The 23,335-nt window shown below is 45.1% G+C and overlaps 1 protein-coding gene across 2 annotated transcripts in view; it reads right to left on the bottom strand.

Moving 5' to 3' along the window:
- Positions 1-23,335, bottom strand: part of SLC25A43 (solute carrier family 25 member 43) — a 37,675-nt gene that overhangs the window by 2,417 nt on the left and 11,923 nt on the right. The gene's annotated exons all lie outside the window — the stretch shown is intronic.

The raw sequence follows: 23,335 nt of genomic DNA, 5'->3' as shown, positions 1-23,335 counted from the left end.
TTAGCTTGCTTTCCAAGCTATGACCTCTGGACATGATAAACACACTCCCATGCTCTTAACTTTTTTTTTGAGGAAGATTGGCCCTGAGCTAACATCTGTGCCCATTTTCCTCTACTTTATACGTGAGGTGCTGCCATAGCATGGCTTGATGAGCGGTGAGTAGGTCTGTGCCTAGGATCCAAACCACAAACCCTGGGCTGCTGCAGTGGAGTGCGCAAACTTAACTGCCACACCACGGGGCCGGCCGCCCCTTAACCTTTTTAAAATGCCCTCCTGCTTCCTTGTCTTTACTGATCCCTTCTCTGTGAAGCTCTCAAGTGGGGGCTTCTGATTTCCCCACATCACTGATGTCCCAGGGTGGGGAGCAGAGTGATGGTGGCATTCTTCTAGCTCCCTCTTGCTGTTCCCACACTCTGACTCCTTCACTCTCATGCCAGAAGTTCTCAGCTGCGGCTCATGTCACTGAACCAAAGTCTTTGTTGCTGCTCTCATCTACTGACCTCCTGGCCACCCTTCCACATTCACTGAAGACTGTGACAACCGGTGGATCCTCCTCCCGTAGCTTCACCACCATCTTAGGGAATGCGGGCATCTATAAAGACAACCCATCCCATATGCAGTTTCCGGACCTTGACTTCAGTGATCCTCCCCTCTACACCTCTTTGGCCATCCCCAGGTACTTCATCACCACGCCCAGAACTATCCTGACTGATCACCAAAATGCCCCATATCTGAAAGTAACTTCTTTGTCCTTTAGAAAAACAATTTTATGATCAGATGAAATGACTTTTCCATAACCATCCATATACAAGATTGACACTACTCGTCCACTAGGAGGGGGACAGGCACTCATAGCTAGCTTTCAGAAATCGTCTTGGGTTTACATTAAACTAGGCACATCCTTTGGGTTGTTTCTGAGATGTCTAGTTGCAGTGGAACCAAGATATTGTATGTGGGAGAGGCAGTATAGTGTAACAGCCAGAAGAGCACTCACTCTCGAGTCGGACAGGTCGGGTTCTAGGCCTGGCTGCTTCACTTACTAGCCATGTGACCCTGGGCAACTTACCTAACCTTCTTGAGCCTCAGTTTCCTTATTTAGAAAACAGGAATAATACCTGCTTCATGGGACTGTTGTGAGAATTAAATGGGATGTGCATGTAAAGCGCTCCGCAGTGTCAGGCACGTAGTCAGGACCAGTGAACGTGAGCCAGCATTGCTAGTACTATTATGGAGAAAGTAGTCTAAATATCAACCAAATTCCTTACCTAACTGATGAGTCCTCCACATCCATTTCTGAAATCTTACACCTCAGAACTCCTCGGACCAGTGTCCTCATCCATCTAGCTCCCTACTCCCTGACTCCCTGATTCCTGTTACTCATAATCCTCCAGATCATTAACCCCTCTAGTTACTTGTCCTCCTCTCCTTTACCTCCCAGGCCACCGGTTCCCTACTGGCTTCACGGTCCTCCTTTTTTGTGCTTGCAGCTCTTTTTTTTTTTTCTTGCTCCTACTCTCAAAATCCTTGCCCCTTGTCTTTCAGCTGATCCCCCCCCGCCAATAAACCCCTTCTCTGCTCCAAGCCACTGAAGACGAATTCACAAAGGGGCAGATCGGGACCACGGAAGCTTTGAGGTCTCCAGCCTCGGCTAGACCCTCATACTGTGAAGCAAGCCTCCAAAGCATCCTTTTTCATTCCTCACACTGGCTCTTCCAAACCTTACCACAGCCCTCGACACCCAGAACTGCACACCCATTTCCTCCACTCTAGGTGGGTGACCTCACCTCCTAGTTCGTAGTGAAAAGAGATTATACAGGGCCTCAACTTTTGCTTCTTTGCATAAACATCTTTTCTTCCTACCAGTGCTCTGGGTCTCACACCTTTGAACTCCTCTTGGGCACCTTTCCCAAGAGACCTGAATTTCCCCCTTAGCACATAAATAAACTCAAGTCCCTCACATCTTGAAAACAACTCCTGGGGCCGGTCTGGTGGTGCAGAGGTCAAGTTCGCACATTCCGCTTCTCAGCATCCCGGGGTTCACCAGTTCGGATCCCGGGTGCGGACATGGCACCACTTGGCACGCCACGCTGTGGTAGGTGTCCCACGTATAAAGTAGAGGAAGATGGGCACGGATGTTAGCTCAGGGCCAGTCTTCCTCAGCAAAAGGAGGAGGATTGGCAGCAGATGTTAGCTCAGGGCTAATCTTCCTCAAAAATACAAAAAAACAACTCCTTCCTCCAATCTTTTTTTTAAGATTTTATTTTTCCTGTTTCTCCCCAAAGCCCCCGGGTTCGTAGTTATATATATTTCTTTTTTAGTTGTGGGTCCTAGTTGTGGCATGTGGGACGCTGCCTCAGCATGGCCTGATGAGTGGTGCTGTGTCGGCGCCCAGGATCAGAATTGGCAAAACCCTGGGCTGCCGAAGCGGAGCGCGTGAACTTAACCACTCGGCCACGGGGCTGGCCCCCTTCCTTCAATCTTAACTTTGCACTTCAGATACTGCCCAATCTCTCATTCCCAAATTAACATACAGTAAAATTACCTTGTTTCGGTGTAGAGTTCTAACACATATATAGATCTTGTGTGACCACCACCACAATCAGGATACAGAAGTGCTCCATCAGCCCCCAGAATTCTGTGCTGCCCCTTTGTAGCCATGGCCTCCTCCACCCTGAGCCCGGGGCAGCTACTGATCTGTTCTCTGTCCCTATAGTTTTGCCATTTGAAATGTCATATAAATGGGAACATATAGCATGTAACCTTTTGAGACTGGCTGCTTTCACGCAGCGTAATGCCTTTGACATTCATCCATGTTGCTGTGTTCATTAACAGTTTCTTCCTTTTTATTGCCGAGTAGTAGTCATTGTATGGATGTACCACAACTTGGTTATCCCCTCTCCTGCTGATGGAAATCTCTTTCTCTTTTCATTTGCACTTCTTGAAATAGCTGTCTACTCTGGCTGACTCCACTTCTTCCCTCCTCGCTCACTGCTCTGCTCATTGCCATCTGGCATCTGTCTCCATTACTCTGCTTCACTGATTCTAGCCGGGCCTCTATCTTTTCCATGCCTTTATTTTCTTCAGAGTACTCATTGCCTTTTAATAGTTGGTATAATTATTTATTTTCTTTATTTGTCTGCTCCTACCCCTGACTAGAATTTCAGCTCTGTGGGAAAAGGGATTTTTGTCCTCCATCCAGTAAAGGGTAAACTTTTGGGTTGGGCCTTCCCTTTGAGGCACAGTAACAACGAGGCACAGATTAGAGTATCAGAAACAGAACCCAAAATGGAAAGGGCAGTCTCCAGCCTGGAGTTACAGGAGCCTTTGGTGAATCTCTTACTTAAAGGGTTTACCTTAGCACTGTTCCAACTCCGCCTCCTTTCTTACCCTCTTGATAAAGAACTGTCGCCAAACAGACATTAAGCCCCCTTTGCCCTTAGAAAGAATCTCCCTAACCACAAAACTTGAAGTTCCTCCTGCTACTCTAGGCCTGAAATATTGAAAAGAGGAGATTATGTTCATGCAGGAAATTAACCCTCTTATTCTGCTATGAGATAATATTGATTATCTTCTGCTGGTTTCCGATAAAACTGCAAAAAGCCCCGAGTCATGACTCAAGGTAATCATTTTGCAATCTGGTGCCCCCCACCACAACCAAAACAAAAAGACACTAACTGAGTTACACGAGTTATATAACAGGTCAATTATAATCAACTTGTGATGAATCAAGGGCCATTTATATTCAATCTTAGGATCTTCACAATCTTCCAAATGTCTTTACTTCATCGCCAAGCTCCCATCATTGCTCACACGAACTGTCACAGCACCTCCCTTAGTAGTCTCCTTGGGACATATATAGTTTGAGACTCCTTGCCTTCTTCCTCTACCGTCCACTCTCTACAGATTGGCGGGGGTGATAAAAAAAATCAGATCTTTTTACTCACCTGCTTAAAATATTTTAATGGGTTTATATAACACTTAGAATAAAACCTAGGGGGCTGGCCCCGTGGCTGAGTGGTTAAGTTCGCGGGCTCCGCTTCGGCGGCCCAGGGTTTCGCCGGTTCAGATCCTGGGTGTGGACATGGCACCGTTCATCAAGCCATGCTGAGGTGGCATCCCACATGGCACAACTAGAAGGACCCACAACTAAGAATACACAACTATGTACCTGGAGGCTTTGGGAGGAAAAGGAAAAATAAAATCTTTAAAAAAAAAGAAAAAAAAGAATAAAATCTAAACTTCTTACTGTTGCCTATAAGTTGTACTGGTAATGTAGTGGTAAATATTTAACAACTGGTTCTCTGGGGAAAAAAAAAGCCCTGAGTTGTAGCACTTGCTGATTTCAATGGTACGAATACTCCCACCATGGCTGATTTCAAGCTTCCAACTGTGAGCTCCCAACTTTCCTGCAATTTCACAATCGGCTCTCCTGAGCCAGCAAGAGCTGGGTCCAGCACACCACTCAAAGGCTATGGGCCCTACGTGATCTGCCCCTGCACACCTTTCCAACTTCATCTTGTGTCACTCTTGCTCATATGCCACACTTCAACTGCACTGGTCTTTTTTCTGTTCTCCCCTGCCTGATGATTTCCAAATTTCTATCTCCAGCCCCAATCTCTCCTTTGAGCCACAGGATTGCGTAAACAACTCCCTACTTGACATCTCCACCAGAAAGCTAATAAACATCTCAAGCTTTGTACTGCCCCCCAACCCTGACTGTCCTCTAGTTGTTCTCATGTCAGTAAATGGCACTGCCATTGACCTAGTTGCTCAGGCCAAAAACCTTTAGTCACCCTTTAGTCCTCTCTGTCCCTCACCTTCTATTATCTTACCTATCACCAACTGGCTCCAGTGCCTCCAAACATGCCCCAGATCTGTCCACTTTTCTTTCTTTCCACTATTATCATCGTAGTCAAAGCCACCATCATCTTTCACTTTCACTACGACTGCGTCTAGCTGGTCTACCTGCCCGTGTTCCCCACATAGCAGTCAGAATGATCTGATCAGGTTACTCCCTTGACTGCAGCTCTTCAACGGGTCCCCATTACCCTCAGGATAAAGTCCAGTCTCTTTCTTCTGGCTTACCAGGCCCTCCATGACCTGGCCTCTGCCTACTTTTCAGTCTGGTCCCTTGATACTTCCTGCCTTGTATTCTATGCTTCAGATACTTTTCAGTTCCACTGCCAGTACCTTATATCATCTCTCCCTTGAGTGGGGATCACAGTTTCCTTATCCAGCCCCTCACCTATAGTCCCTGCCCTTTCCAACCCATCCTCCACGTTGCAGGCAAGTACCATTCCAAATTCAACAGATACTCTCATTGCTTTGCTCAGAAACCTTCACCAACTCCCAATCTTCTGAAGAAAAACTTTTAGAAGAAAAGTTTTCCAAAGAAAAACATAACAGGGGTCCGGCCCCGTGGCCCAGTGGTTAAGTTCACACGTCCTGCTTGGGCGGCCCAGGGTTTCACTGGTTTGGATCCTGGGCGTGGACATGGCACCACTCGTCAGGCCATGCTGAGGCGGCGTCCCATATGCCACAACTAGAAGGACCCACAATTAAAAATATACAACTGTGTACTGGGGGACTTTGGGGGGAAAACGGAAAAATAAAATCTTTAAAAGAAAGAAAGAAAAACTTAGAATTCAAAACCCTCTACAATTTGGCACCCACCTGTCGTTCTCAGTATTTTCTCCCATTAACCACCCTGTGATGGTTAATTTCATGTGTCAACTTGGCTAGGCCACGATACCCAGATATTTGGTCAGATATCAGTCTAAATGTTACTGTAAAGGTATTTTAAAGATGAGGTTAACATTTAAATCACTAGATTTTGAGTAAAGCAAATTACCTTTTATAATGTGGGTGGGCCTCATCAAATCAGTTGAAGGCTTTAAGAGAAAAAAGATTGAGGTCCCCTGGGGAAGAGGGAATTCTGCCAGTAGTCAGCCTGTGGACTTGAACTGCAACATCGACTTGAACTGCAACATCTCCAGCCTACCAGCCTACCCTGCAGATTTCAGATGTGCCAGCCCTCATAACTGTGTGAGCCAATTCCTTAAAATAAATCTCTTTCTCTCTACATATATACAGTCGGCCCTCAATATCTGCGCGTTCAGCATCCCACATCCAACCAACCACAGAAAAAAGGCCTACGATGGTTGTGTCTGTACTGAACGTGTACAGACTTTTTTTTCTTGTCATTATTCCCTAAACAATACAGTATAACAACTATTTACATAACATTTGCATTGTGGTTGGTATTATAAACAGTCTAGAGATGATTAAAGTATACGGGAGGATGTGCGTAGGTTATATGCAAACACTATGCCATTTTATATACGGGACTTGAGCATCTGCAGATTTTGGTACCTGCAGGGATCCTGGAACCAATCTCCCGCGGATACCGAGAGATGACCGTATACATCCTATGGGCTCTGTGTCTCTGAAGAACCTGACTACCACCCATCCCCACCCCAGGAACCCTACATCCAGTCATGATTATTATGTCTTGAACATAATGTATACTTTTTCTGATGGGCAAAATCCTTGTCCTTCAGGGCCAGGTCAGATGCCACGTCATCTTGAAGCTTTTATTGATTCTCTAATTGAACCTGCCTATTTCCTTGTTCCCTGTTCCCTTCTCTCCCTCCTTCCTCCCTCTCTCTCTTCTTTTCTTAAAATTTCTCTCTCTCTCGCTCTTTAAAATTCTTTCATTGTGGAAAATTTTAAACATATACAAAAGTAGAGAGGATAGTAAAGAGAACACAAATTTCCATCACCCAGCTTCTACAATTAGCAATACATGGTCAGTCTTTTTTCATCTCTACCCCCACAGCATTTCAACTCTTCTGTAAATATTTAATTATGTTTCTCTAAAATAGAATGGCTTCCTTTCTAAAATATAAAATATATTATATATTAAAAATATATAATACCATTTAGCACATCTAAAAATTTATAATTCCTTAATATCATCATGTATCCAGTCAGTGCTCACATTTCCTTGATTGCCTTATAATTATTTTATGGCTTCTTTGTTTGAATCAAGGTTCCTCCCCTGTCTGGTGCTCCCTGATCTATTTGTCCATACCTCTATTAGGCACAGTCTATCTGGTGTGAGTTATCTGGGGGCAATATCTGGGCTGGCAGCCCGCAAGCTGATGGGAGCAGGCACTAAGGTTTCCTCATTGTCCTAGCTCTTCAGGGTCTAACACCCTTCATGACACACAACAGGAACTCATTCACTGTCAAACCAAATTCCCCTCAGTATCAGTGTGACTAGTAGCTTTTCCCAACACAACTGTTTACTTGGGGCCAGGTTCAAATAAGCCACATGGACGGTCATGAAGTAAAAAATGGCCAATATTTACTGGGTGCTAGGTGTTAGGCATTACACTGAGTACTTTCCATATGCCATCTCATTGAATCCTCACAAAAGCCTCATGAAATACATAGTGCAGATGGTGCCTGACTTACGATGGTTTGACTTAGGATTTTTTGACTTTGTGATGGTGCAAAAGCAATATGCATTCAGTGGAAACTGTACTTCGAATTCTGAAGTTTATTCTTTTCCTGGGCTAGTGATATGTATACGATCCTCTCTCGTGATGCTGGGCAGCGACAGTGAGCACAGCTGCCAGCGAGCCATGCGGTCAAGAGAGTAAACTACTGATAGATACCCTGACAGCCATTCCGGACCCAGACAGCCCTTCTGTTTTTCACTTTCAGTACAGTACTCAATAAATTGCATGAGATATTCAACACTTTATTATAAAACAGGCTTTGTGTTGGATGCTTTTGCCTCACTACAGGCTAATGTAAGTGTTGCGAGCACGTTTAAGGTAGGCTAGGCTAAGATATGGTGTTCCGTAGCTTAGATGTAGTAGATACATTTTCTTTTTGTTTTATTTAAGATTTTACTTTTCCTTTTTCTCCCCAAATTCCCCCAGCACATAGTTGTATAGTTTTAGTTGTCAGTCCTTCTAGTTGTGGCATGTGGGACGCCACCTCAGCATGGCCTGATGAGCGGTGCCATCTCTGCGCCCAGGATTCGAACCAGTGAAACCCTGGGCCGCCGTAGCGGAGCGTGCAAACTTAACCACTCGGCCACGGGGCAGGCCTTGAGATACATTTTTGACTTATGATACTTTCAGCTTAGGATGAGTTTATCGGGACGTAACCCCATCATAAGTCAAGGAAGATCTGTATTATCTTATTAGCCCTATTTTATAGATGACCAAATGGAGTCTGTGAAAGGATAAATGTCCAAAATCACAGAACATAAGAGACAAAACATCAACTTGAACCTGGGTCTGTTTGACTCAGAATCAAGCTCTGCCCCACTAAACTACGCTGTCTCCTCCTGATGCCCAGGGCTGAGAATACTATCTTAGCCCTTGACAGACTTGTTAGCACACATCGTCACTGAATGTGGCTGCCACAGCATGTATGCTGAATGAATTCTTTATGTGAGGGCTGGAGCTCGTGGTGTGGTATGAATAAACGCCTTTCCAAGTGTCATACTAAACAGATATCCAGAACGCAAAGGCAAGCACATATTGCTGATTGCCCCCTGCTATGGACTGAATGTTTGTGTGCCCCCAAAATTCACGTTGAAACCCTAACCCCCAGTGTATGGTATTTGGAGGTGATTAGGTCATGATGGTGGAGCCCTCATGAATGGGATTAGTGCCCTTATAAGGAAAGATGCACCAGAGAGATGATCTCTCTCACTCCACCATGTGAGGAGGCAAGAAGGTGGCTGTTTGCAAACCAGGAAGCAGGCGCTCACCAGACACCGAATCTGCTGGCACCCTGATCTTGCCTTCCCAGCCTCCAGAACTGTGAGAAATAAGCGTTTGCTGTTTAAGCCCCGCAGTCTGTGGCAGTCTGTTCTAGCAGCCTGAACTAAGATATACCCAAAGGAAGAAGGAATGGTAAGGCTATATACCAGTGCTTCTCAACTCTTAGCTGCATGTTAGACTAACCAGGGAAGCTTTTCCGAACCATCAATAATTGGGATCTACCCCTAGAGATCATGATTTAACTGACTCAGGGTGAGGTCCGCATGCCAGCATTTTCGGCAAGCTCCTCAAGTGATTCTGCTGTGCAGACGGGGTTGAGGATCACCGGTGAAGGCCCTTCACAGCACAGAGCAGCTCAGGGCTCAGACCTAAGTCCACCGGCCTGCTGCTGACGCTGGGAGTGCCTGGGGAAAGCACGTGGGTCCTGAAGCCAGACTGCTTGGACTGAGTCCCCACTCTGCCACTCACTAGCTCTGTGACCTTGAGCAAATGCCTTGACCTTTCTGAGCTTCAATTTCATCATCTGTAAAATGGGGTAATAATACTACTTACCTTATAGTATTGTTGTCAAAATTAAATGAAATCCATGTAAAGTGCTTAGAACAGCATTTGACATATAGCAAGCACTATATAAGTAATCACTATTATTAATATCATTATTATTTATTATCTAAACTTAGAGAAGAGACAAGTCTGCTGAAGACTAAACCAACACACTAGACTGGAATGCTAGACTACCATTTGCCCAAACTGTATCTTACTAGTAAAGAGAAGGCCATCAATCACAAGGACCTGAACATACATCCTCCCTCCACACAAACCCAGGCAACCATCCCGTAGCTGTCTAGTTCAGATCCACAGCTCCCAGGATGGTTATGCTGCATTTTACAGCATGGCATCATCTGAAAAAAGCCAGAGGAGCCAGGTCCTAGTCCTGGCTCTGCCGCTATCTGTATAACCTTGACCAAGTCCTTTAGTTCTTTGAACCTGAGTTTCCTCACGTGTCAAGTGAGGAGACTGGAACTTAACTGACCTTGAAGGCCCTTTCTTGCTCCTATAATCCAGGCTGCTGGTCCTACTCCATGCTCCTTCCCGCCTCTAGGACTTCAAACTTGCCTAGCTAGTTCTCTCTTAGTGATCAGAATAAACATCACTTCCTCAAGAAGTCCTCTCCGATCCCCAGACTAAGTCAGGAGCCTAATAAACACTTTCGGTCACCCTGTGCTTCTCCTTCATGGCACGTGACGCAGTTTGTAATGATCTAATGTATAATTATGTGTACTCCCCCGACACACCCCACCTCCCGGACTGTAAATACCATGAGGGTAGTGACCATGTCTGTCTTGTTTGTGGTTTTACCCCCAAAGCCTACCAACATGCCTGTATGGGCTTAGTATGTATTGAAGGAAAGAAGGAATAAACTTGCAGGAAGCGAAAATGAAAGACAAATACTTCAAAGCAAAGCACTTGATTGTTTCCTTGATAAACTCCACACAGGCCTTCCAACAGAGGTGACATTTTAGGTTATTCATTCTTTCCATGAGGACTGAAATAATTAAACAATATGTATAAAGATGTAAAACTCCTATACCCTTTGGCCAAAGAAATCCTACTTCTAGGAATTTATTCTACAGATTGATTTGCCCATGTGGGAAATGATGTATGTTCTAAGAATTTTTGTTGCAGCATTGTTAGTAACAGCAGACAATTGAAAATAATCTAAATGTCCACCAATAGGGGGCTAAAGACATCATACATCGTACTATGGAAGACCGTGTCAGTATTGAGAAATATGTGGCAGCTCCATCTGGGCTGATATGGTGCCATCTCCAAGGTACATTTTTAGATGAAGAAAAGGTGCTAAGAGTATACGTAGTATGTGCTGATTATCTAAACACAAAAAGAACGTAAATGCATGTTTATGCGTATCTTTGCATAGATCATCTTTGGAAAGATACAGGTGAGGAACTGGAAACAGTGTTGTCCCTGCAGAACTGGGAGGCCAAGGGACAAAGGTTGGAGAAGACTTACTTTTCAACACATATACTCTGCACATTTTGGCTGTTGTATCATGTGCATGTGTTATCTATGCAAAAGGTAGACTATTTAATTTTAAAAGAGTGTTAATCAAGAAAATGAGAAGAAAAGCCAGAGACTGGGAGAATGTTTGCTAAAGACACGTCTGATGAAGGACCATTATTCAAAATATACAAAGAACTCTGAAAACTCAATAATAAGAAAACAAACAACCTTATTAAAAAATGGGCCAAAGACATTAACAGACACCTCACCAAAGAAGATATACAGGTGGCAAATAAACATGAAAAGATGCTCCACATCATATGTTATCCGGGACATGACACACCTATTAGAATGGGTAAAATCCAGAACACTGACAACACCAAATGCTGATGAGGATGAGGAGCAACAGGAACTCTTATCCATTCCTGGTGGGAATGCAAAATGGTACAGCCATGTTGGAAAACAGTTTAGCAGTTTCTTACAAAACTAGATATACTATTACCATATGATCCAGCAACTCTGCTTGTTGGTATTTACCCAAAGGAGTTGAGAACTTATGTCCACACAAAAACCTGCACACGGATGTTTACAACAGCTTTGTTCATAATTGCCAAAACCTGGAAGCAACCAAGATATCCTTCAGTAGGTGAATGGATAAATAAACTGGTACATCCAGACAATGCAATATTATTCAGCGCTAAAAAGAAATGAGCTATCAAGCCATGAAAAAACATGGAGGACTCTTTTAATGCATATTTTTAAGTGAAAGAAGCCAATCTGAAAAGCCTACATACTGTATGATTCCAACTATATGACATTCTGGAAAAGGCAAAACTGTGGAGACAGTGAAAGGATCAGTGGTTGCCAGGGGTTGGCGGAGGGGGAGAGAATGAACATGCGGAGCACAGAGGATTCTTAGGGCAGTGAAAATGCTCTGTATGATATTGTAATGATGGACACACGTCATTATACGTTTGTGCAAACCCATAGAATATAAACACCAAGAGCAAACCGTAAGGTAACCTATGGACTTTGGGTAATTACGATGTGTCAATGTAGGTTCATCAATTGTTAACAACTGTACCACTCTGGTGGGGGGTGTTCATAGTGGGGAATATGGGAGTGTGGGGGCCGGGGGTATATGGGAAATCTCTGTATCTTCCTCTCAATTTTGCTGTGAACCTAACACTGCCCGAAAAATAAAGTCTTAATTTAAAAAGGAGCATTTAAAAGGAGAGAAAAGAAAGAAAAGGAAAAAAAAAAAGAGTCTGCTAGTTGGAGCAAAGAGGAGCTTAGAACCTTTCACTTGTAATTTGGAAACAACTTTTATCTTCTATAGATTATATAGGACACAACCTGAAGACAAAGCTGTCCAATTCCCAAGCCACCCGAGGACATATACGCGTGGAAGGCAGTTGTAGTGATGAGGATCAAGGCTGCCCCAGGGAGGGAAGCCCAAGATGACCTGCCCTACATACCCACACCGATCTATATCATCCTCTGGGAAGCATAGGATGTCCTGACCTGATCTGATCTGATTCTTATCTGAAGTTATAGGACCACCCAATAACCAGACCCCACCCACCTGCACTGATACCATTTTAATGATTTTTTTCATGATATTTCCTTTGTCTTGTAAAGAAATAACTCACACACCTATGCCTTATAAATTTAGCTCTAACCCTCAACACATTGCAGCTCTTACTGCCCATGGGTCCTGTCCCCATGCCTGCAGCTCTTCACTGCCCATGGGTCCTGTCCCCATGCTATTCCATGTTATCCTCTGAATAAAAGAGCACTACTGCCAGAACTTGAGAGTCCAAGAAACCTTTCTTTCAACTCCTTGACTCACCGAGCCCACATCAGTAGTACGAGGTTTTTGTTTTTTGGCAAATCCCCAATAATCAAACAAAAAAAAGCCAATGGTATTGGAGTAAAAAGACTTTTATATCCTGTGAACCCCATGGCCCAAGTTTCTCTTGGCAGAGCCAGGTCCTCAAGAGCCCGTCCTCATACAGCTGGGGAGCACCCCGACTATGCAGTGGGGATGTCCGCACAAGTGGGGGTAGGCAGCTGCCCCCAGCATGGCACGCCTACAAGCTACCCTCCATCCCGGCCGCAGTGCATGCCTCACGTTTCAGCAGCCGGACAGGGGATCAACTAGCTGCTCAGAAAGCCTGCGATAACAGTGGGGGAAGCGAGCACATGGACAGCAGGTTAGTATTCTGCTTGGAAAGAGAGAAGAAAAACAGTCAGTTCCTGTGTGCCGATTGGGGGTGGGGTGGGAGTGGGGAAACCAAAGTGCAGCTGGGCCAGACTAGAGAAAGCAATTGAGATGCAAGTGAGCGGAGCTGCTGAGGCGGGGGCCATGTGAGCGCATGCAGAGCAGCAGCAGCCGGAAGAGCCAACTTTTAGTCACCTTGATTGGGAGTGAGAGTAGGTAGGAAGGGTGAGGAAAAAGATTTGGAAGATGACAATTTTCAGAAAGCTAGAAATATACAGATATAAATGCAGTACTTGCATATGGTGGCCTCTAGGTAAATGCTTGTTAAACTAGCCCAACAAATGAATAATTAACTCTCCTACCATCCCTGCTTACCATTATCTATAGAGATCAAGGGTCTTTTGAGGTTTTGTGATGCTAGCTCATTTGTGTGTTTATAGCAATCATAGGAAACAGAGAAACACACCTGGACTGGCTTTTATAGTTCTAATCAGGCCTTCGATGCCTTGCATAGATTCTGAAGAGATGCTTCAAGAACAATAAAAACAGCACCTCGCCTTTATTGAGCATCATGTGCCTGGCTCCGTATCTGCATTAACCCAATGCAATTTTCTATACGGGTACGTGAGCTAGGCACTGTGCTTGTCCCCAGGTTTGACAGATGAGGAAGATGAGGCTCGGAGAGGTTCATGCAGACTTAAGGGGCAAGGCTGGCGCCCAAAGCCCACACTTTGACCACTGAGCTGGTCTGCCCACTAAAGCTTTAAGATGAACACAGCTGTCAAAAACAAGCAAGCCACAGTTATGTGGGAAAAAGGTGACAATTGGTGGTGTGTTTCTACAGCTGGCTGGAGGCCAGCGGAGGGGGTGAGCCAACTCCAGTCTTCATCGTCTCCTGACAGCAGGAGCTGCAGGTGACTGCTCCCAGTGGTGCGTCTTTCCTGGCTGACAGCAGGCCTTTTCTGGAACGTTCCTTTCCCTTTCCCTACTCTCTCTTCACCCCCACTCTGGAGGTGAGGTGGGCATGGGGAGGGGGGAGCTCCTCTCTTAGCTCCTGTTACTGTTTAGCTGGAGCTCAAAGAAGCCTGCTTAGCACAGGGTGGCCATTTTGATTCCCAGACTTATCTCTGCAAAGGAGTAAGCCGGCTCAGGCCAGGAGAGAAGGGCAGAGCGATTTTACAATGAGTGGAATTAGGAAGGCTCCTCCCTACTCCCTCCTTGCCTGCCCTCCAGGGACAGGACGTCTTGTTTCCATGATCAACAACTGCCATCCCTAAAGAATTCAGGGCACTCTATAGCTTTGAAAAAACAAAGGGGAGAGTTTTCTGTTCCTACACCTCAACAACGATGCTCAGACAAAGCCCCCTCACCTAAGGGATGTCCAGACATCTACCTGGATCCAAAGGCGTCCTTTTTCCTCAGACTGCCAAGGCAATGCTACTGACTTAGGCAGAAGAAGTTAGTCCCCAAGGGGGCCAGACCCCAAAGTAAGACGACAGAAAGCAGCGAGTTGACAATGCAACAAACTAAAGGTAACGTTCCCGTCTTCTCCCGCTACCCTGAGAGCTTAGAACTCAGCAGTGTTTGGACTTCAGGACAGGTAAGCTGGCTCTGTGGGAAAACAGAGCTCTGTTCCTACCGAGAGTCGCCACTATGTCATCCAAGAAATGTTGAACTAGGCAGGAAACCGGAACTCTGTTTGCAGTTCCTAGCCGGTGTGGTGATGACAACTTACTTTCGCCTCCTGGGGCTTTGTGCCTGCTCTCCTGGGGCCCAGAGAGCCAGTGGGGCTTTCTTCCCAATGCCTCTGAGCAGCAGTGGCCAGGCTGTGGTCAGCTGATGGCCGGCCAAAGGTCTGTGGCTGCCCAGTGATCTATGCTCCTCATTCCAATCGGCTGGCTTCAAGTCTTCCATTGCTAGGATGCCAGGGACTAAAGCGAGCCCCCGGACAGCCTGGCTTTCCAAAGATTTCTTTCCCCTGGCCAAAGCCAGGGCTTTGCCTGTCTGTTTCTCAGCTTGCACACTATTGTTTTGTCGACTGCTCTTGCTCTGAGACTGTGAGCTCCCAATTCCCAAGGTTACGTCTCCCTCTCCCTCAACCTCTACTCCCACACGGGGGGCAAGGGAACTGACAAAACAAATTAACCATTACCTAGCATCTGGGAGCAAGCCCCTGTACTCGCGGAGGATAAAGCATGGGCCTGAAGAAGGTGAGACCTGGGGTCAGTCACAGCCCCAGCACTGGCTAGCCATGCGACTGCTGGGCAAGTTACTTACCCTCTCTGTGCCTCATTTACTCCTCTAGAAAATAGGAATAATAACAGTGCTTGTTTCCTAGGGTCGATAAAAAGGATGAAATGGGAAAATAAACGACCTTGTCCATGTTAAATGACCAATAAATGGTAACTATTATTATATTATTACAATTTCTTAATTCCTGGGAAGGCTTTCCTTTCGTTACCTCCTCCTGACATATTTTGTCCCCACCCTGACCCCTGACAAAAGCCTCCCCACCAAAGGAGAGCACAGATTTAGACCCGTTTATTTACATCAGTCACATTTACGGAATTCAACAATCTAACAAATACAAATTCTATGACACTCCGATTTGTCAAGCACTTCCAGGCACCATACAAAGTGGTGAGAGGTTGCAATGAAGCGGGGGTGCACACCAAAACCGTGTCAAGGCCGTTAGACTCTGCCTTTCAGCATATTTGCTTATCTTGAAATGGTGACAGCCATTTGCACCGAGATACCCAGAACCCAACTGCTAAGGTAGGAGATGGAAGATAGTGCATTATCGGATCGAGGATTAGAGGCCTCTGTAGATAGGGGGCGCACAGAGGTTTCCTTAGGGCAGGCTCTTCTTCCCTTCAGCATGGGTAAGGACAAGCACAGACTTGGAGCTCACCCACTGGCAGTTAAGGTTCAATTCTGTACTCACAGTGAGATCTCATAAGGTGGGCCTGAACTTCATTCATTTCTTAACAAGTATCACGTGCCTGCTACACGAGGCTACACGCTGTGGGGATGTACGAATGTGTAGTACATGCATCCCAAAGGCAGAGAGCTCGCAGGCTAGAGGAAATAATGGACACAGAAGATTATAACACAAGGAAGCATGTGACACGGGCATAAGAGAGCTACAGCGAGAGTGAGCCAAGGACCTTGAGAACAGGAAGACTCCTGCTGGAGGAGGCGGGAGAAGACTTCAGGAGGTGGCTTTGACAGGGTGGAGATGCAGAGCAACGGTACAGAGATGGGAGAAGGTGGGGCAGGGAGAGAAATGCAATGGAAAATAAACTGGCTGGATCAGCCGGCACACATAGGCTAACAGCACCATTTAAAAGGGGTTATTCACCCACAAAGCTCTTGGAACAAAATAACTATGCCCTTGGAGGCGGGGTGGGGGTGACAGTGAAAACATCGCATCTGCAATTATTGACAGAGAACATGTTAGTTAATATGGATTCTCCTGCGCAGAATCAACTCCGAAGGGGTCTGGAACACCCCCACTGTGGTTCTACAAAGGTGAAACACCCGCCTTCATCCACCAAGATGCGTTAGGTGTTTTAGGGTTGGGAAAAGCCAACCTATTTACCAAACAAAAGCAGCAGATATGTGCTATTGTAGGTCAGAAGAGACAGCCACCACTGAGGCAAATCTCAGTTGAGCCTTTAAGGAGATGGAGATAGACGCTCCAGGCCGGAGGTGACTGGAATGGGAAATACCTTACTCTTTAGGGGAATGGGGGCGGGGGACTGAGAAGATCATTTTGATTGATTTGGAGGCTTGAATAGAGCAGAGGTGAAAAAACAGGCGTGTTTTGTTCAGTCCAGGCAGGATTTAACAATTTTTATTTGCCGACTTTGAAAAATTGGGAGATTTTACATAAAATCTGGATTTTAGGCTCCCTTGAAAGCTGGGCCCACGTTTCTAAATAGTACCCATCCTTCGCAGAGGATGAACTTGCCACAGCCTCCACTGGCTCACTTTATTCCTTTCTGCTATTCCTATTGAGATGCTGATCACATTTTGTAAGCACAGTGCTGTTAGTTCTCCAGAATGCTTTTGAAAGCCGTGATGGCTCAGAATGCATTTGAAAGCTTTTGCTTTAGGGGATGAGTGTATGTTATCTGGGTTTCCCTACTTTCTCTTTTTTGTGTTACTTCCAAGTTCCTGCTGGCATTTGAGTTTGCAACTCCTGATACACAGGGTCCCTGTGCAACAAGAGCGGCAAAGTCGGGAAGGGCAGCATGCCAGGCCAAGGGGCTCAGCCTTTATTCTCTAAGGGCAATAAAGGACACACACAGGCAGACTTTAAGAAAATTAATCTGGCAGAAGCCCATGGGCCTGGCTGAAGGGAACCGAAATGAATATTGACCCTGGAGATAAGCTACCAAATTTTAAATCTCAGCTCAGGTCTTGGGCAAGCTACAGAATCTTTCAGTGCCTTGTTTTTCTCATCTGTAAAATGGGCTTGATGAGAACGGTACCTACCTTGTAGGGCTGTTGTAAGGATCACATGAGATAACGAGCACAAAGCCCTTAGCACAGCGCCTGGTACATCAGTGCTCAATGCTGATGATCATTTTTAGAGTGAATCCTGGAGACTACTTAGAGGATTATTGCTATAGTAGCCTAGGTCTGAGCTGATAAGGTCCCAGATTAGGGCAGGGACAATGACAAAAAGATGAATGTAGGGTCCTTAGGAATGAAGAACCAAATGGGCTCAAGGTTGACTGGGGGAAGAGGAAGAGTCAAAGCCAACTTCTGGATTTCCAGCCTGAGTACCTGCGAGACGGATGATATTGAAATGGAGGCCTCAGGGATGAAAGTTTCAGGGGAAAGAGAATTCAGTTTGATATATATTAAGTCAGAGGTGACAGTGGAGAGGTGATAGCCAAATGGTAATGTCTAGCAGGCAATGAGAAGTCTGGGACCAGGGCTCGGGAAATGTGGGTCAGGGCTGAAGATGTGGATTTGAGCAGGAGAAACCTCGAGAGCGGAGGGGGGCTCTGGGAGGGAGGGCATGAAGCAACAGTGTCCAGTTCAGCAAAGGCAGCCCGAGGTGTTCAGCATCTCTGTTTGAACAGGCTGGGGCCCCTCTTCCCTCACGGACTAACCGTGTGTATTCTGCTCAGTCAGCTGTGCCACCTGGATACACCTTTGTCCTTCATCTTCTGTGCTTTCAGTTCCAATGCTGACCTGGCCTGATCCTGCTTGCCTTGTGAGCCTTGATGGGGTCAAAGTCCCCTGGGGTATAAAGCAACAGGCTGGCACTTGGTTTTATATTTGATGAAATGGAGATACGTAATATGGGCAACAGAGGAGGGTGTCAGGTAGAGTTGTGGGGGGACCAAGCTTGCGCCTGGTGCCTCTCTCCTCATCCTCTCAGAAGGCCCACTAGGTTCCAAGGCTCCCACGTTCTCAGCTGCTCCCTGGATTTCCAGGGCAGCTTATTTCCCTCTCTCTTCCACATGCACCTGTCCAGAGACCCATTTGCTCAGGAGTCCCTGGTCCTTTTTAGGGGCCCACAGATGAATCAGACAAATTAATCTCCATCAATATTTTACCTTTCCTACTTGTTCTCTCAATACACTCAGTGCTGCCAGCTTCTTCGGGCCCAGGCTCTGGAACAGGTGTGGGAGATGGATACAAAGGTGAAAAGGCCAGGCCGTGCCTGGAAGAGCTTGAGCTAAAAACTCACTGAAGTGGGGCACTGGGGATTTCAGGCAGGGTAGTCTTGGTGTCCGTGAAAGTGCACCAGGTGGGGGGCACCTCATGCCCTTTGTGCAGAGAGCTGACCCATCCCCCTTCCCACCAGAAACCTTTCCATCAAAACATGCACATGCATAATTTATTTACCTCTCCATTCTCTAGCATGCCAGCCAGGAGCCAGGGCAAGAAAGAGAGAAAGGAATAAAATGAGTGTAAGCACGGTGAAGGAAGGGCTCAGCTGGTTAAACAAGACTTCTGGTTATTATCATTAGCGTTCAAGAGAGTTCCAACCTGATGTGGCATTAAATGGGCAGATTGTGTGTGTGTGTGTCTGGATAAAAGCATATTAGGAGAACAAGACATTCAAAGTGGCCAGCCAGTGTGGGCGTTGAGAAAACTCCCTGTCCAGCTGGTTATCTAACAGATACCCGACGTTGATTTGCTTCCTGACATGCAATGCCCCAAAGGAAAGCCAAGGGAATGCAAATAGTACCATTAAGTGTGTCCAGGTCAGAGCAGCCTGGCTGCCCTGCAAGGCTCCCTCATTGCAAATTCTGCTGGTGAACCTCGTCTGCTCCCAGGGGAGGAGACTATTAGGACTCTCCTTGGAGAATTTGGATTGTGTGCTTTGTAGGAAAAAGCAACAACTACAACAGAATTTAGGTTAGCCTATTGTTTCTAGGCTCCTTGTCCTCCAAACTGAAGACGTATTTTGAGTATGGATTAGTAGGTCGTTAACCAGACAGAGATCACTAGCTGCAAGGCTCTGATACCCTCAGCTAGAGCTCAGATACCCTCCATTTACCGCAGCGACATCTAATGGCCAAAGAAAGCAATGCATGCTTGCATTTAAAAGCAGTCTGTGGTTCTCTGTTGGGGGATAATTTTTTTTTAAGTAGGATGGACAAGGTGTTACTATGTTTATTAACCCCTGTAAAATAATACTTTGACGGAAACTCTAAGAATTTACTTCCTATATCTTTGGATGACATTTATGATGTTATTCATAACTGGACGCTGATCACATTTTATGAAACCCACACAATTACCTCTTTGGATTTTGTTTTTACAACCGTCATGACTTTGAATTCATTTTAAAGCTTCTTGTTGAAGCTCTGTGTATGCATTATCCAGAAGCTTTCCAGACAAGGGAGATTATCAAGTTTACCCCCAAATATCTACTTCTAGTGTATCCGACCCCGGTTTATAGTAGAATGTTGTGATAAGTATATATTCTAGAGCAGAAGGCTGTGATGGATAGATTCCCCCAGAGGAGGTCATTGTGCTAGCTCTCAAGTGGAGAAAGGAAAGCTAAAAGTTTATGGAAAGGACTAAAACCCCCACTCTCACAGTTAGATGTCATTGAATTTCATCTGAAACCCTTTGTGATTTATAATAAGAAATATATATTTGGTCTTTGCCCCCATTTCTGGCAAGGAAAACACTTAGAATTTCCTAAGTGATAAGAGTGATAAAGCTGTCTTGATATTCATAACAAACCCTTGCCAATCACACCCGAGTTTACATTAATACGATGACCTTTGGAAAGCACTTAAGGGTGGAGCTGGTTGCCAGGGGAACCAACCATGCCTTTGGAGGGTTGGAACTTTCAGTCCTACCTTCTATAAAGACCCAAAATTTTGCACAAGGTTCAAACAGCTTCCAGGTTGGTGAACCAGAACGCATCCGTGTACCACAATCCTGGGTCCCAAACTCCATGGGGCAGAAGCTCCTTTGTTTGGGACTTTGCCCTATGTATCTCTTCACCTGGCTGTTGATTCATATCCTTTAATATCCTTTGTAGTAAGACTCTTTGTAATAAAATGGTAATCTAGTGAGTAAACTAATTTCCTGAGTTCCATGAGCTGCTCTAGCAAATTAGTCGAACCTGAGGAGGGGGTTGTGGGAACCTTTGATTTATAGCCAGTTGGTCAGAAGCACAGGTAACAACCTAGACATTTTTTTTTTTGGTGAGGAAGATTGTCCCTGAGCTAACATCCGTGCCAATCTTCCTCTATTTTGTATATGGGATGCTGCCAAATGATGACCGGTGTGTAGGTCCATGCCCAGGATCTGAACCCACAAACCCTGGGCAGCTGAAGTGCAGCACACGAGCTTAACCACTACACCACTGGGTTGGCCCCACAACCTGGACTTTTTGATTGGCATCTGAAGTGGGGGGCAGTCTTGTGGGACTGAGCCCTTAACCCGTGGGATCTGATGCTATCTCCCAGTAGGTAGTGTCAGAATTGAGTTGAATTGTAGGACACTCAGCTGGTGTTGAAGAATTGCTTGGTGTGAAACCCAATTGCATGGTGAAAGCCACACATCAGAATTGGTCCCAGAATCTTACGCTTTGTCACTGGCTACCCCTACCCCCAGGCTCAAGGCCCTGGTTTTGGGCAGGCCCACTATGGGGAGGAAGCTGAGCTCACCAAACCCTGAACTATGTATAAGGAACACTAAGTTATAGAAGGTGCCAGAAAGTGCTGGAGAGATGCCTCTAGCTCTGTTTCAAAAAGTGAGCCTCGAAGCATGGAAGCCAGTGATCTAAGGAGCCTTTGTTTCATCCATCATCTGAGGATCAAGTGAGAGCCTATTCTCACTCCTGACAGTAAGGGGAACTCTTAGGGTGCGGATTTCAAAAAGTGAATAAAAAGCTTATAGTATATCGTACCTCCTTCCCACTCAACCTCTCCTTGACTTTTTTTTAAAGCCATATTTTTAAGAAAGAGCATAATCACCATACAAAGAAAGAAATCAACTTTTCTAAGGGTTGAACCATATGAAGTTGCCGTTTGAGTATGTCAAAAGGACATATATAGAATACTGGCAATTTCATACGGTTCTTCTTCAAGAAGGCTACTGAAAGTAAGGGTGAGATATACTGCATTCCTGAACGAAAGACAGAATATTTTACATAGATTAGCCCGAGTTTATAGGTTTAACATAATTATATACCTAATTCTAATCCTAATCACAAGGTAATTCTCAAGTTCATCAGGAAGAACAAATGACTGAGAATAATCAAGGAAATGTTGAAAAGAAGAGGAATGAGGAAGGAGATGCCTTGCCACATATGAAAAGCAATCATTAAGCCCTAGGGATTGAAATAGTGTGGTATCAGCACAAGAACAGATGGACAGATAACAGAACAGAATACACAGCCCCAAGATAGACCCTAGAACATGTAAACATCTAGGAGGTGGTAAGAGTTGCATCACAAAGCAGTGGGGAAAAGAAAGAGGACTCCAACATTAATGCTTAAACAATTGGTAAACTAGTGTTTTAAAAAAGTGAGATGATCACCTCACATCATACCCCAGGTAAATTCTAAATATATGCAAGTGTTAAGTGTAAAAATTATAACAAAAAAGTATTTAAAGAACTATCTAAGTGAATAGTCATAGGATTGTCGGATGGGGCAGGCCTTTTACTCCAGAAAAAGTTAGAAACAAAAAAATAGTAATAGGTATAATTGCAGAAAATTTAAAAAATATGTACAACAAAAATAACAACACATAAACAGCATTAGAAGGCAAGTGTCAAACTGGGAAAAATATATGCAGTGTCCGACAGAGGGGTAATACCTTTAACATATAAAGACTTCTTACCAATCAGTAGAAAAAGCTGAACACCATAGAAAAATAGGCAGTGGGCATAAATAGAAAATTTACAAGGAAACAGAGGGCCAATTGATATATGAGAAATGTGCAATTTGCTTACAATCAACGAAATTCAAATGAAAGAAATATGGTAGCATTTGTCAGCTAAGCGATAGTAACTGCTGTTGATGAGACTGACGAGATGAACCACTCTCACGGCTGGCACAAGTGTAAGCTTACCACCTTTCCAGGGTGCCAACTTCACTAAGAGCCTTAGAACTATTTTTATCTTGTGGCTTCTAAGTTGATTTCTTGGAATACAGCTGAAGGGTGTCATCACAGATGTGAAAAAATACGAGAGTCTTCACTGCAATGTTATCATTACCGAAGAATTAGAAACAGCCTAAATATTCAAAAACGGAGCGATTGTTATTTATGGCACGATGGAGGCAGAGACTGAAGTGATGCTTACACAAACCAAGGAACGAGGAGGGCTGCTAGAAGCGGAAGAGACAAGGAAGGGGCATCCCCAAGAGCCTTCAAAAGGGGCACAGCCCTGCCGACACCTTGAGATTAAACCTCTAGCCTCTAGAACTTTCAGAGAATAAATCTTTGTTGTTTTTAAAAAAATATTTATGGCACATCCATATGGTAGAATATTATGTGATAATTTAAAAAATTTTCTTGAGCCAGCCCTGATGGCCCAGGGATTAAAGTTTGGTGCTCTCACCACTTCAGCGGCCCAGGTTTGGTTCCTAGGTGCGAAACCACGCCACTCCTCTGTCAGTTGCCATCCTGTGGTGGTGGTTCACATAGAAGAACTAGAAGGACCTACAACTAGAATATACAGCTATGTACTGGGGCTTTGGGAAGGAGAAAAAAAGAGAGGAAGATTGGTAGCAGATGTTAGCTCAGGGAGACACTTCTCCAGGAACAACAAAAAGATGTCCTCAATA

The sequence above is a fragment of the Equus caballus genome, chromosome X, assembly GCF_041296265.1.
Source record: "Equus caballus isolate H_3958 breed thoroughbred chromosome X, TB-T2T, whole genome shotgun sequence".
In the NCBI taxonomy this organism is placed as follows: Eukaryota; Metazoa; Chordata; class Mammalia; order Perissodactyla; family Equidae; genus Equus; species Equus caballus.
The sequence above is the reverse complement of the archived record's forward strand: the minus strand, read 5'-3'. Positions and strand labels throughout refer to the sequence as shown.